Raw genomic sequence first — 13811 nt, forward strand, 5'->3', positions numbered from 1 at the left:
TAGACATCATTGTGTATTTTACAAACTCTAAATATATTGTTTTGTTAGTACTCGTGTGTATTTAAATGTCTGAAACCTACAATAAACATTATTTGGTTGAAAACACTGCATATATGTAATATATGAAAAGCGCTGCGCGCGTCCGTCTCTGGTTTAGCACCAGCCAAAGCGCGCACGCACATTTGAATTTGGCAGTTGATCACGCGATGCACTGAACGTTCTAATCACACCGGTGTGATCGTACGCTCCTGAGGCCAGCCAAGACTGATCACACCGGTGTGATCGTACGTGTTAAAGGGTTAAAGAAGGAAGTAGAGGGATGTAGTCCAAACTGGCCGTTCGATGTAGGCGACTTCTGTTAAATAAAATATCTCGCTTGGCATTGAACTTTCAGCTTTAAAAATTTACAGATTTTATTTATACTCTAACAACAACATTACACACTAACTAAAGTTTGAAACATGGGATCACGAAGAACAGGACCTTTAAAAAATATAGCAATACCAAAATACAAACAATGTAGAATAGCTTGAATACAGCGTGCGTCTCCCTCAGACTGTAAACGAAGCTCTGGCGCACTAGATAACATGTCAGCAGCGTCTTACATCAGCAGCGTCACTGCGGAATCGTGAACCACACTCCGGAGCAGAAGGGGGCTGTAATGACCAATAAGCTGGATGCCAACGCCGTAAAACAGGAAAGAAGAAGAAGCGGAGTCGTGAACGCGGATTGACAACAGACCCGGAAGAGAATACAATGCTGAATAAAGTCGTAGTTTTTGTTATTTTTGGACCAAAATGTATTTTCGATGCTTCAACAAATTCTAACGAATTCAAATTCAACGAATTCTTTCTTTGATGATGTTTTTATTACCTTTTTGGACATGGACAGTCTACCGTACACACATTTTCAATGGAGGGACAGAAAGCTCTCGGACTAAATCTAAAATATGTTAAACTGTGTTCCTACGGGTTTGGAACGACATGAGGGTGAGTCATTAATGACATAATTTTATTTTTTGGGTGAACTAACCCTTTAAGCTACTGTAAGTAAAAAAAAAAAAACATAAACAGCGCAATGTACCCTAAAACATTTTTTTACTCTAAAATGTCAGGGGCTGTGGTTTTAAAGATACAAATTATGAATCATATAGGAACGTTATCATGCTTGTCAGCTTGACAAGCATGATACAAGCATGATTTATTTGGGCACACAAATAAAAATAATTATAATATTTCATAAAAAGTCATAAAGGGATTTTTCCATGTCTCTAAACAATCTCCCTAGCCTACAGTCTTATGGGCCATGTTTAACTGCTTGTAATGAAAATCCCTTTCCAACTGTCTACTAAGCATGTTCCCTGCTGAACTGAAAAAGACCCTATATGCTGTACATCATTGGTCTGGCTGCTATCTGATCATAAACAGGTAAAACATAAGGCCACATAAGTATCCGGTATTCCTGGAAATTCAGGCTACTCTCATTTACTGTCAGCAGACAGTGCTGTTTGAGCCAAAAACTCATTAAAATCACCAACAAACCATGAAGGAGAAGCAGAAGTGTGTTAGTGACATGAAATGGAGATGGGGGAGTTTTGCTCCACCTGAAACATAGAGTGTAATTCAGTACTGGAGAGGAAGTTGAGCTGGCCTTTATGGTCCATCACTGTGACTTTTAAACTGATCCTTTGACCTGTTATGGTCGAGATACAAGCCATTTCCACTCTTGAGAGAAAAGAGCTGAGTACACAAAAAGGTTATTGGGTGCTCATGTGTTTGAACGAGAATTAGGCAAGGAAATGAGGCATGATAACCGGATTTTATGCTACATAAATCTTTAAAGTAAATGTTTTTTTAAAAAAAAAAGCCTTTTACTATAAACAATCATATAACTAAATTTTGTATTTTAAAAAAATTAATTTTATTCGGCCTCTGGAATACTTGATTCTGATTGGTCATTCGCTGCATCTGCAGTTGAGGCTCATATGGGTAATTCAAATTACAGTAATTTTGTTGTGTTGCAGTTCTTGTTTTAACTGAATTGATTGTTTTATACATTGTAGAGGACTGTTTTTTTCTTAGTTAAATCCTCAAGATAATATACAGGTAAGATTACAAAATTATTTCAGTAACACTTTATTTTAGGGTCTTTTAACTATTTGCTTATTAGCACACATATTATTAGAATATTGGCTATTTAGTCGTACTTATTAAGCACATATTAATGCCTTACTTTGCATGACCTTATTCTACATTCTTAATCCTACCCAATACCTAAACTTAACACCTACCTTACTAACTATTAATATGCAGTAAAATAGGAGTTTATTGAGGGAAAAGTCGTAGTTAATAGTTTATATGTGCTCCCTATACTAAAGTGTTACCATTATTTCAACACAAATCCATATTGGAATGTCTATTTACACTAAGTGCAAATAGTGTAAATACTATTTACACTAGCTCTGTCCACCAAAGTCTGGTTGGGACACTCAAGTTTTAAAAACGACGTGCAGAATTCAACATCATCAGTGGTGTAGCAGTAGAGAGGATTTGAATCCGCCTTTTTCCAAGCATGTCATTTATTTGAATCATTTATGTCATTTATTTTAGTGGAAATAAACTGTGAACAAGTGTTTATTAATAGTAAAATTGTTTATTGGGATTAGGGGAAGGAGGAGGGAAGTTTTTTATTCTTCCAAAAGGCAGCATCTATTTAATAATTTGAATAAATATAATCATTTACACTCTATACTACTGCATCCTGTTAATGTGATACTGAGGTGCAAATAGTATCTGCTAATATAAAGTATAGATAGCATCTAATTATTATTTACTCTTATTGCAAAGAACTGATACTTTTACATGGTGTAAATAGAATATATTGCTAATAGCTGCAAATAGCTGCTGCCAATAAATATTTAATGTTTATGTATTTATTCATTTACTTGGTGAGAAGCCAAATAAGAGGAATAATGTACTGCACATTCTCCTTTACATATATATATATATATATATATATATATATATATATATATATACAGTACAGTCCAAAAGTTTGGAACCACTAAGATTTTTAATGTTTTTAAAAGAAGTTTCGTCTGCTCACCAAGGCTACATTTATTTAATTAAAAATACAGTAAAAACAGTAATATTGTGAAATATTATTACAATTTAAAATAACTGTTTTCTATTTGGATATATTTCACAAAGTAATTTATTCCTGTGATGGCAAAGCTGAATTTTCAGCATCGTTAATCCAGTCTTCAGTGTCACATGATCCTTCAGAAATCATTCTAATATGCTGATCTGCTGCTCAAGAAACATTTAATGTGTACAATTGTACAAAATATTTGTGTACAATATTTTTTTTCAGGATTATTTGATGAATAGAAAGTTCAAAAGAACAGTGTTTATCTGAAATCTAATCTTTTGTAACATTATAAATGTCTTTACTGCCACTTTTGATTGATTTAATGCATCCTTGCAGAAAAAGTATTCATTTCTTTAATTTCTTTTCAAAAAAATAAAAATTCTTACTGACCCCAAACTTTTGAACGGTAGTGTATAATGCTACAGAAGCTTTGTATTTCAGATAAATGCTGTTCTTTTGAACTTTCTATTCATCAAGGAATCCTGAAAAAAAAGTACACAACTGTTTTCAACATTGAAAATAATCATAAATGTTTATTGAGCAGCAAATCAGCTGATTTCTGAAGGATCATGTGACACTGAAGACTGGAGTAACGATGCTGAAAATTCAGCTTTGCATCACAGGAATAAATTACTTTGTCAAATATATTTAAATAGTACACAGTTATTTTAAATTGTAATAATATTTCACAACATTACTGTTTTTTACTGTATTTTTAATTAAATAAATGTAGCCTTGGTGAGCAGACGAAAATTCTTTTAAAAACATTAAAAATCTTAGTGGTTCCAAACTTTTGGACTGTACTGTATATATATATATATATATATATATATATATATATATATAATAAATTACTAGTTTAAAGCCAAATATATTACAAAATATACAGTATGTTCTGAACAAAGACTAAAAAAATAAAATTTGTGAATGTATAAGTGTAAATTCTGAATAGCATTGTTTAAAAAAAAAACTAAAACTGACCATTTTAAAAGGTTTGTCATATGATTCTTTGGAGCGTTTAGCCAAGTTGCTATATGATTAGATTCAGGTTAAAATGTTGAGTTAATCACTGCTTTGAGGTCAATTTAATCAAATCAGTGAAATCACCAACTAAAGTGGAACCAAATGAGATCCTGCTCCTGTTAATACATCCACTGAGATAGAGCTACAGTTTTACTTGATTTATGTAAAAAGGATAAATTCATTTATTCCTGCACGGACCCAGGTCTTTCTGCATAAAGAGCTTTACTACTACTTTTGACCCAACCAAATACTGCTTAAAGCAAGCTACAAAATGATAGTGTTCTTAAAGGTTATATTTAATAATAGTTGATCATATTGTGCGCTAATTAAGATTTAATGGAAAATTATTTGATATATTCAGAAGCTCTTTTAGAGAATTAGAGAAAATTCACATGAACATGTTCAGTTTTCCATCAGCATCAACAAAGGTCAGAATGCTGAATGAGGTCAGTAAGCCATGCTATATAATCCTCTAATACAAGATAAGAAAGAAGATAAAGTGTGTGTGCATGCATGTGTGTGTACTAAGTGATGTGTGTGTGTGTGGTCCCGGTAAATCCTACATTTATACAGTATAAAAATCATTATGTCTATGGAAAGTCCCCATAAATCATGGTAACCCAATGTGTGTGTGTGCGCGTGTGTGTGAGAGAGAGAAAGGATCATCTGGTATGAGTAAGAATAAAAATGCTGAACAGGTATAAATCTAAAAGTACTTCATTTCAAGACTCCTTCCTCCTTCAATATGATCACATTTATCTCACTTTGATCTGGTCTCTTGCATGTCTATACAGCCCCACCCGTGCACTCTCACCACACTTGAGTGGCATTTCAAATGGACTGTGCATCTTCCTTTACACTGTCATCCATCAAGTAATTGGTAGGATTTCTTCCCGTATGTCTACAATAGCACTTTCACTCCACTTCAGTGGAAACACATCTGAGCGTTAAAAAAAAAAAGAAAAAAAGAAAAAATCTCAGTAGGCCTACTTCACTTCCTTAAAGGGATAGTTCACCCAAAAATGAAAATTTGATGTTTATCTACTTACCCCCAGCGCATCCAAGATGTAGGTGACATTTTTTCTTCAGCAGAACACAAATGATGATTTTTAACTCCAACCGCTGCCGTCTGTCAGTCAAATAATTGCAGTAGATGGGAACTTCATCTATAAGAGTAAATAAAGCTTGCTTAGACAAATCCAAATTAAACCCTGCGGCTCGTGACGACACATTAATGTCCTAAGACACGAAACGATCGGTTTGTGTGAGAAACCGAACAGTATTTATATCATTTTTACCTCTAAAACACCACTATGTCCAACTCCGTTCATGACTCCTTTAGTGATGTCTGATCGCGCTCTGACAACGGCAGTGATGTCTCGCGCATATACTTCAATGAGTGCTAGACATCACTGCCGCTGTCAGAGCGCGATCAGACATCACTAAAGGAGTCATGAACGGAGTTGGACATAGTGGTGTATTAGAGGTAAAAATTGATATAAATACTGTTCAGTTTCTCACACAAACCTATCGTTTCGTGTCTTAGGACATTAATGTGTCGTCACGAGCCGCAGGGTTTAATTTGGATTTGTCTAAGCAAGCTTTATTTACTCTTATAGATGAAGTTCCCATCTACTGCAATTATACGACTGACAGACGGCAGCGGTTGGAGTTAAAAATCATCATTTGTGTTCTACTGAAGAAACAAAGTCACCTACATCTTGGATGCGCTGGGGGTAAGCAGATAAACATCAAATTTTCATTTTTGGGTGAACTATCCCTTTAAATGTGGTAAAATTGCAGAATCCTAAAAGGGACGGTTCACCCGAAAATGAAAGTCTGTCATCATTTATTCACCATCATGCAAATCTAATTTCTGAAAATCTGTTTAATACTAGTGTGTATTGTAAATGTCAGTAAAATGTGATTGATGTGATGAGATTGGAAAGCATAAATCCAAACCCTGCACCTGACAGACATTTCAGTATAAGTCTTCAGGCATAAACTTAAAAGTAATGTATTAAAATCTATAATACTTGTTAAGTTGTTAATAATAGGATACCCTAATAAATATTATTTGTATTATATTTATATTAAATATAAATATGAACATTAAATATAATAATACAAGATTATCATTAATAATATTATTAAAATTTGTCATTATCTATTTGCACATATAACTTTAATAAATTAGACAGATATAAAACTCTCCGCATTATTTTGATGATGTGACATCAGTAATAATACAAAATACTCAATTAATACTCAAAAAGGTTGCTAGATCACAGCTGGAAACCATATCTGTGATCATACATTTGTAACATTACTCATTTGTAACATACATTTGTAACATTAAATAATGAAACACATTCATCTAATAGCTTGCACCTTGTAAAATAAATCTGAGCTCAGCTCTGAGATTTCAAATGGGAATGTGTAAAAGGCTCAGTCCATTTGGCCCCCAGCCAACCTGTGGAAGCCTTACACCCACAGGGGACAGGCCTGCTGCAACAGGTTTTCCAATTCACACATATTTATGTGCACACAGCTACACACACTTGGGTCACTGGCAGCTGGGATTATAATGAGAACATATTTTAAATGTTATATCAGACCCATCCATAATCATATCCCGGAGAGAATGGGCACTTTGCCGAACTTCAGTACCTAGAGGGAGACGACCCTGCTGATAGAATCTGACTGCACCTGCCTTGCCCTGCCCTGCCCTCTTTATCATTCTCTCTGTCTTTCTCCTGTATCCCTCTCTTCACTTTCCTAGATAAATTTCAGCAGAGATTTCATCCAGGTGGAGACAAGCCTAACAAGGAGCCCGAGGGACATTTCTTGATGCCTTATTTTTTGGTGCCAAATGGGATACAGTTGTACAATAGTATCTGTGTAAGTGAAAAGTGAGATCCCACAAATGTTTACACCTTTAATTTGGACTTCTTAGCTCAGATCTATCTCTTCTAGAATGTTATTTTGCTGTCAATGAAACCTTATCACAATGTTGATCCTAGTATTTACCAGATTCAGAAAAATGATAGTTTGTACAGATGACTTTGTAGTGCATATTAAGTAAAAAAAACAAATATTCACTTACCACTGTGTGTGGTGCTTCCAGGCCCAGGTTGTAAATCTAAGACAGTCAGAGTCCACACAGATACCTGCAAACCGGCTGCAGAAATCTCTCTCTGAGTCCCCACTCTGCTTTTATAGTGACTGACTGACTGACTGCTGACAAGAAAAACAACTCAGACAGATATGTATAGAGAGAGTGAGAGAGAAAGAGCGAGGGAGGGAGGGAAAATGAATGTCAATGCAGGTGAATTTTCCCCTACCCTCCTAGTGAACCTGGGAGGCAGAACCACTGCCCTTCTGAGCTGCTGTATTAAAATCATATTCTAATGTGAATGGGAGATGGGGAGAAGGGTGGAGAGAAGCAAAAATAGTGATAGTGAAAAGGAATCGCTTAGTTAAGTGCTTATGTTACACTGCTGCTTGAGGTTTGTTCGTGTAAGGCAACCAAAACTAGAGGGAATGAGACAAAATGACAGAGAATGTAGAAATTGTTGTTGTGTTATCTTATGTAGCTTTGCTTGAAAATTGTATTAAGTGCAGTGTTTGTTAATTTGTGTTTGTTTATTTATTCTAAAACCGAACAGTTAAATTAATTGTTTGTTTCAATCAAATAATAATGAAAGTTCATTGTACATAATAGAAAAAAATTGTGTGAACTTAAAATTTGATTTTAGTAAGCTGAACTTAATATGATTGAGTTAAAAGTAAATACTTAAATGTTTTGAGTATTCTGAACTTATTGAGTTTTACAGTGCTCTTGTTCTGTCATCATTGCTTTGTACCAATGTTAGTTTTTTCTTAGTCTTATGTAACTTTATTACTTTGAGTTTGATGAACTTAAATCATTTAAGGCAATCAGTTTCCTCAAACCGTTTAAGTAGCTATATAGTTGTTAAGACTTAGTTATGTTTGTTACCTGAATTCAAACTGAATGGGTGAAATAAACTTAAAAACTTTAAGTTGAGTTTACTCTAATGATTGACCAAACCGACACTAAAATATAAGTGAATTTAACTATATGAGTTTATAGTACTCATACTTATTGGTTTTAAAAATGGTTAAAGGCAATCAGTTTCCTCAAATGGTTGGAGTTACCGTAACTTATCGGGTTTTACAGTGTAAGAACATACTGGAATATAGAATGTTTTTCATAGATTTAAGTGAATAGTTTTCTTTTTTAAACCTGGCACATTTATATCACTATGTGATATATTATATTATATTATATTATATTATATTATATTATATTATATTATATTATATTATATTATCGATTGTCTGATAGATAAATAAATAAAAAAATGATGATAGAAAGATAGATAGATAGATAGATAGATAGATAGATAGAGAGAGAGAGAGATAGATAGATAGAGAGAGAGAGAGAGATAGATAGATAGATAGATAGATAGATAGATAGATAGATAGATAGATAGATAGATAGATAGATAGATAGATAGATAGATAGATAGATAGATAGAACATGTTGCACTAAATCAGCTGAAAATGGCATGTTTCAGCAGTACTTGCTCAAAACAATACATTACCTATATTATATTTCAAGTTATCCCTCCTTGATTAGTCTTGTTTCTGTGTGTTCTGCAAAGAAATCCTTAAAATAACATGCCTTAAGCCCTGCGATGGTGTAACTGATCATGGTGAATAGTTTGGCATCAGGACATGGCACGACAAAGCACACTTGACAGAGACATTTCTGCTAGTCTTTTCCTGTTCTGGTTTGGCATCTCAACTCATGCAAAGAAAATACACAAAAAGAATACCCTTTCCTTCATTAGTGTAAATAGTGGGTAAGAAAATGTCAGATGGCCGGAAGAACCTTTCTAAATGTTTCTCCTATCATGTATGTTCCACACTGAAGTCATACATGACCTGGTCAGTGGAGGAGACTTAATATGTACTAAATATTTGCTAAAAAGCTTTTAGATATGTTATCAGGGCAAAAACAACAATTATGCTCACAGTAACATGTTAAAAATCCAATGTGGACAGCATCATTGATCATATGGATTGTATTTGATGTAACACATCCCATATACACACAGAAGAAACGCAGCTACATTATTAGAGAACTTATGATGTTGTGTAACCTGCACACTTATCACTCAGACTTTACTGAGAGGATGTGGTTTCCAAGCTGTTGGATCAGTTCAGATGAGTTAGGGTCATGAGGGTTAACATCCAGAGGTCAACACTGCCTATAGTCCACCTCAACCCAGTTTGCCAATCTCATCCTTAAACTAAACTCATCCACTCAACTCAGTTCATCTCTCCACATGAAAGGATTTGCCTTCTGTCCCCTCCAGTTGGTCCAAAACATCTATCTATCTATCTATCTATCTATCTATCTATCTATCTATCTATCTATCTATCTATCTATCTATCTATCTATCTATCTATCTATCTATCTATCTATCTATCTATCTATCTATCTATCTATTTACACATTGAAACCTGCCTCACATGCTGTAGGTTCATCTTTTAACATTTAATCCTGACGCAACACCCTACAAATTAAACATGCAAAACTAGTTTGGGTAAATTAAACAAATCTTTGAAAATTTGATAATCACATTATGTCCTAATCCACTATTACCATAAAAATGAAGACATGCTTTTGTGAATATACCTTCTACTGAATCAAAACATAAAAAAAAACTCTTGACCTAATAATAAAAATAAATCATTTTTAATAGCTCAATATTTATTTCACGTTCATTCTGTCTTTCTGTCAGATTGTGTAATCAGTAGTGTTTCTCCCCCTTGTTTAGCCTTTTGCTCCACCCATGCTGTCAGTTTGTCACACAGTGGGAAAAAAGCTCTGTAAGTTTGCCAGAGGCATTCTCATTTTAGTTGCTGTCTTTCAACCTTTTACCTTTATAAATGTAAGCATTGTTTTTAACCAAAGATGGGTGTTTGGATTGAGAGATTTCTGTGTGATTTCCTCTTCATGTGCAATTTGCTACTTTTTTGCTATAAAACCCCAAAACAGTACAGAAAAAAGTAACAAACAACCTACATCGTATTGCAGTGTTTGTCCAAGCACTGTAAATCTTTAGGCTTGTGTGTTTTAGTTACAGTGTATTGTTGGACCCTCACCATTTATGAGTGTAAGAGTGTTCTTTGTGTGAGTGTCACTTATCTTTGTGCCCTTTGACAGGAAAACATCATTGAATATTGCCCTAAAGGCATTTTAGATGACTATGGTCATTCCTGTTAGACACCTTCTTGCACTGCTTCTCATCTCACTTTCTGGTGACTTCAGTGTGGAACATATGTGATATGGGAAAAATATAGAAAGGTTCTTCCAGAGCAGCTCTCAATAGGGATGAGTGTGAACGTGTGTTATGCTGCCAGCACTGACGGCACAACTGCCCTCACAGCACACTCACCTGAGGGCCCGATCGATGAGTGAGAACCACATTATGAATCAAACGTGCCTTCACATCTCTAAATATATGTATGCTATATAGCACCATGACAGGCTGTAATTATTAAGTAAAACATCTAATCTGACAGAGCTTGGTTTTATGTCATACATATGCTTGTAACAACCATCAGCTCCAGGTTATTTGGGTTTACCTGACTCAAAATTGCGCAGATCTTCTGAATGGACTACACGTTAATAGAAATCTTGCAATTTTTGTCAATAAAAGGGTAATATGTTACATGTTACACATCCATTAGTTAATGTTGGTTAATCCATTAATGAACTAACAATGAGCAATATATCTTTTACAGTATTTATTAATGTTTGTTAAAGTTAGTTAAAGGTGCCCTAGAACTTCTTTTTAAAAAGATGTAATATAAGTCTAAGGTGTCCCCTGAATGTGTCTGTGAAGTTTCAGCTCAAAATACCCCATAGATTTTTTTTAATTCATTTTTTTAACTGCCTATTTTAGGGCATCATTAACTATGCACCGATATATAGTTTGCGGCTCCTTTAAATCTCGTGCTCCCCCTCCCCCGGAGCTCACGCTTGCCTTGAACAGCATAAACACAGTTTACACAGCTAATATAACCCTCAAAATGGATCTTTACAAGATGTTCATCATGCATGCTGCTTGCATACATCGGATTATGTAAGTATAGTATTTATTTGGATGTATTACATTTGATTCTGAATGAGTTTGAGGCTGTGCTCCGTGGCTAAAGCTAACATTACACACTGTTGGAGAGATTTATAAAGAATGAAGTTGTGTTTATGAATTATACAGACTGCAAGTGTTTAAAAATGAAAATAGCGACGGCTCTCTTGTCTCCTTGAATACAGTAAGAATGGTAACTTTAACCACATTTAACAGTACATTAGCAACATGCTAACGAAACATTTAGAAAGACAATTCATAAATATCACTAAAAATATCATGTTATCATGGATCATGTCAGTTATTATTGCTCCATCTGCCATTTTTTGCTATTGTTCTTGCTTGCTTACCTAGTCTGATGATAGTCTCACTGTTACGTAACAGTTGGTGTTATGTTGAGATTCGCTTGTTCCTCGGAGGTCTTTTAAACAAATGAGATTTATATAAGAAGGAGGAAACAATGGAGTTTGAGACTCAGTGTATGTCTTTTCCATGTACTGAACTCTTGTTATTCAACTATGCCAAGATAAATTCAATATTGAATTCTAGGGCACCTTTAAAACAACTTCATTGTTAGTTCATGTTAGCTCAGTTCCATTAAATTTTATTAAGAGATACAACTTTTGATTTTAATAATGTATTAGAAAATGTTGAAATTAACATTAATAAAGATTAATAAATACTTTAGAAGCTAGTTAATTTTAACTAATACAGTTAACTAATGCTAACAAATGGAACCTTATTGTATACCATAAAAGCAAACAAAACTAAAAACAAATGAAAAAACAAATACATTACAAACCAAATAAAAAAAGCTAAAAAAAATCACAAGTGATTAGATAGATAGATAGATAGATAGATAGATAGATAGATAGATAGATAGATAGATAGATAGATAGATAAAAAAACATTTTCAGCATCATGCAGTCGTTTCTTGAGAACATGAAGAATGTATAGGAGGTCAAGAAGAAGGTCAAGTGTTTATGTTTCTGTGTAATTTGTCTCCAAAGAGGAGCTGAACTGAATAGCTGTCATTACCTTGGTTTCATCAAATGCCAAAGTGCACTTAAAAGAGGAATAGTAATCTTTCTTTCTCTTTTTCTCTCTGTTGCTGCAACATGATCTCATAGATATTATCAAAGGAGCTGAAGGTCCCATGGAAAAAAAACACCTTTCTCATGGCGCAAATGTGACATATTTTACTGCTAACATTTTAATGACTTCACACTGCAAGTAATTTAGAAAGTATTTTCTAAGTGCAATGACCCTGAGGGACACTAGTGATATGTGAAATTTACCATGGATGGATTTCACCCTTTTTTTCCCTCTGATAATTATTTAAGTCCTCAGTCTACATTTAATCTCACACGAAAAACAAAATTGTTGAAATTATTAGGAGCCGAGCACCGATGGTGTGAGGACCCTATTGTAACTGCTCGGTCAATTATTCTTCTTCTCCGAAATGAATCACATTTTTGAAGGCCTAAACATGCGCAAAAACTCTTGCAGAAACTTTGCACACATGTCAGAAGTGGTGAAAATTTACATCTGATTTCATACATCTGGTTTCGTAATTAGGTGTGGCAAAAATGGCTCAATAGCGCCACCTACAAAATTTCAATTAAGCGCTCTTCGTGCTACGTTTCACTTACAGGTATGAAATTTGGTAGACACATATAACAGCCCAATACCAACAAAAAAGCCCCTGGGTGCAAAATCTGTAAACCTTAGATATTTTGAATTTTCTCTGCAAATTTTTGGCAGTTTTTGCCATTTCCACATGTTGTACTTTAACGAACTCGTCCTAGAGCTTTAATCAGATCAACATCATATTTGGTCAGTCTAATCTTAAGGTCTTTGCGATGTTACATTGCGAAGATCTAGAGTTTTTGTTGAAGGGCGTGTCCGTGGCAGCCTGACAAAGTCTGATGTTTCGCCATGAAACAGGAAGTTGTTGTAACTCGGGTATACAAAATGCTCATCTTGAACTAGCTCTCTTCTTCTTCTTCTTCTTCTTCTTCTCTATTAGAATTCCAGCAGTGTAGACACTGCTAAGTGTATTACTGCCCTCCTCAGGTCAAAGTTTGAACTAATTGTTATATACTTACTTGCACTAGCATATTGAATATGATAATTTAGTTTAAACTTTGGCTTGTTGAGGGCAGTAATACACTTAGCACTGCTGAAATTCAAATAGAGAAGAAGAGGAGAGCTAGCATTTATGGTTAAAACGTATAAAATTAAAAAAATTCTCATTTATGGTTAAATGTATAAAATTTATTTAAATTGCGAAGATCTAGAGTTTTCGCTGAAGGGCGTGTCCGTGGCGGCCTGACAAAATCTGATGTTTCACCATGAAAGAGGAAGCTGTTGTAACTCAGGCATACAATGTCCGAACTTCTCCAAACTTCACATGTTTGATAATAGTCCTGGCTTGAAGACATCTACATG

At 34.4% G+C, this 13811-nt stretch overlaps 1 protein-coding gene across 3 annotated transcripts in view; it reads right to left on the reverse strand.

The window, feature by feature from the left end:
- foxn1 (forkhead box N1) overlaps positions 1-13811 on the reverse strand; it is a 28072-nt gene that overhangs the window by 12647 nt on the left and 1614 nt on the right. For 2 of the 3 annotated variants that reach the window (XM_048160474.1, XM_048160472.1), the window contains exon 2: positions 7280-7413. The gene's annotated coding sequence lies outside the window, so the exon portion shown is untranslated. The remainder of the gene's footprint in view (positions 1-7279; positions 7414-13811) is intronic. The other variant, XM_048160473.1, reaches the window with a different exon arrangement.

This window comes from Megalobrama amblycephala, linkage group LG16, assembly GCF_018812025.1.
Source record: "Megalobrama amblycephala isolate DHTTF-2021 linkage group LG16, ASM1881202v1, whole genome shotgun sequence".
In the NCBI taxonomy this organism is placed as follows: domain Eukaryota; kingdom Metazoa; phylum Chordata; class Actinopteri; order Cypriniformes; family Xenocyprididae; genus Megalobrama; species Megalobrama amblycephala.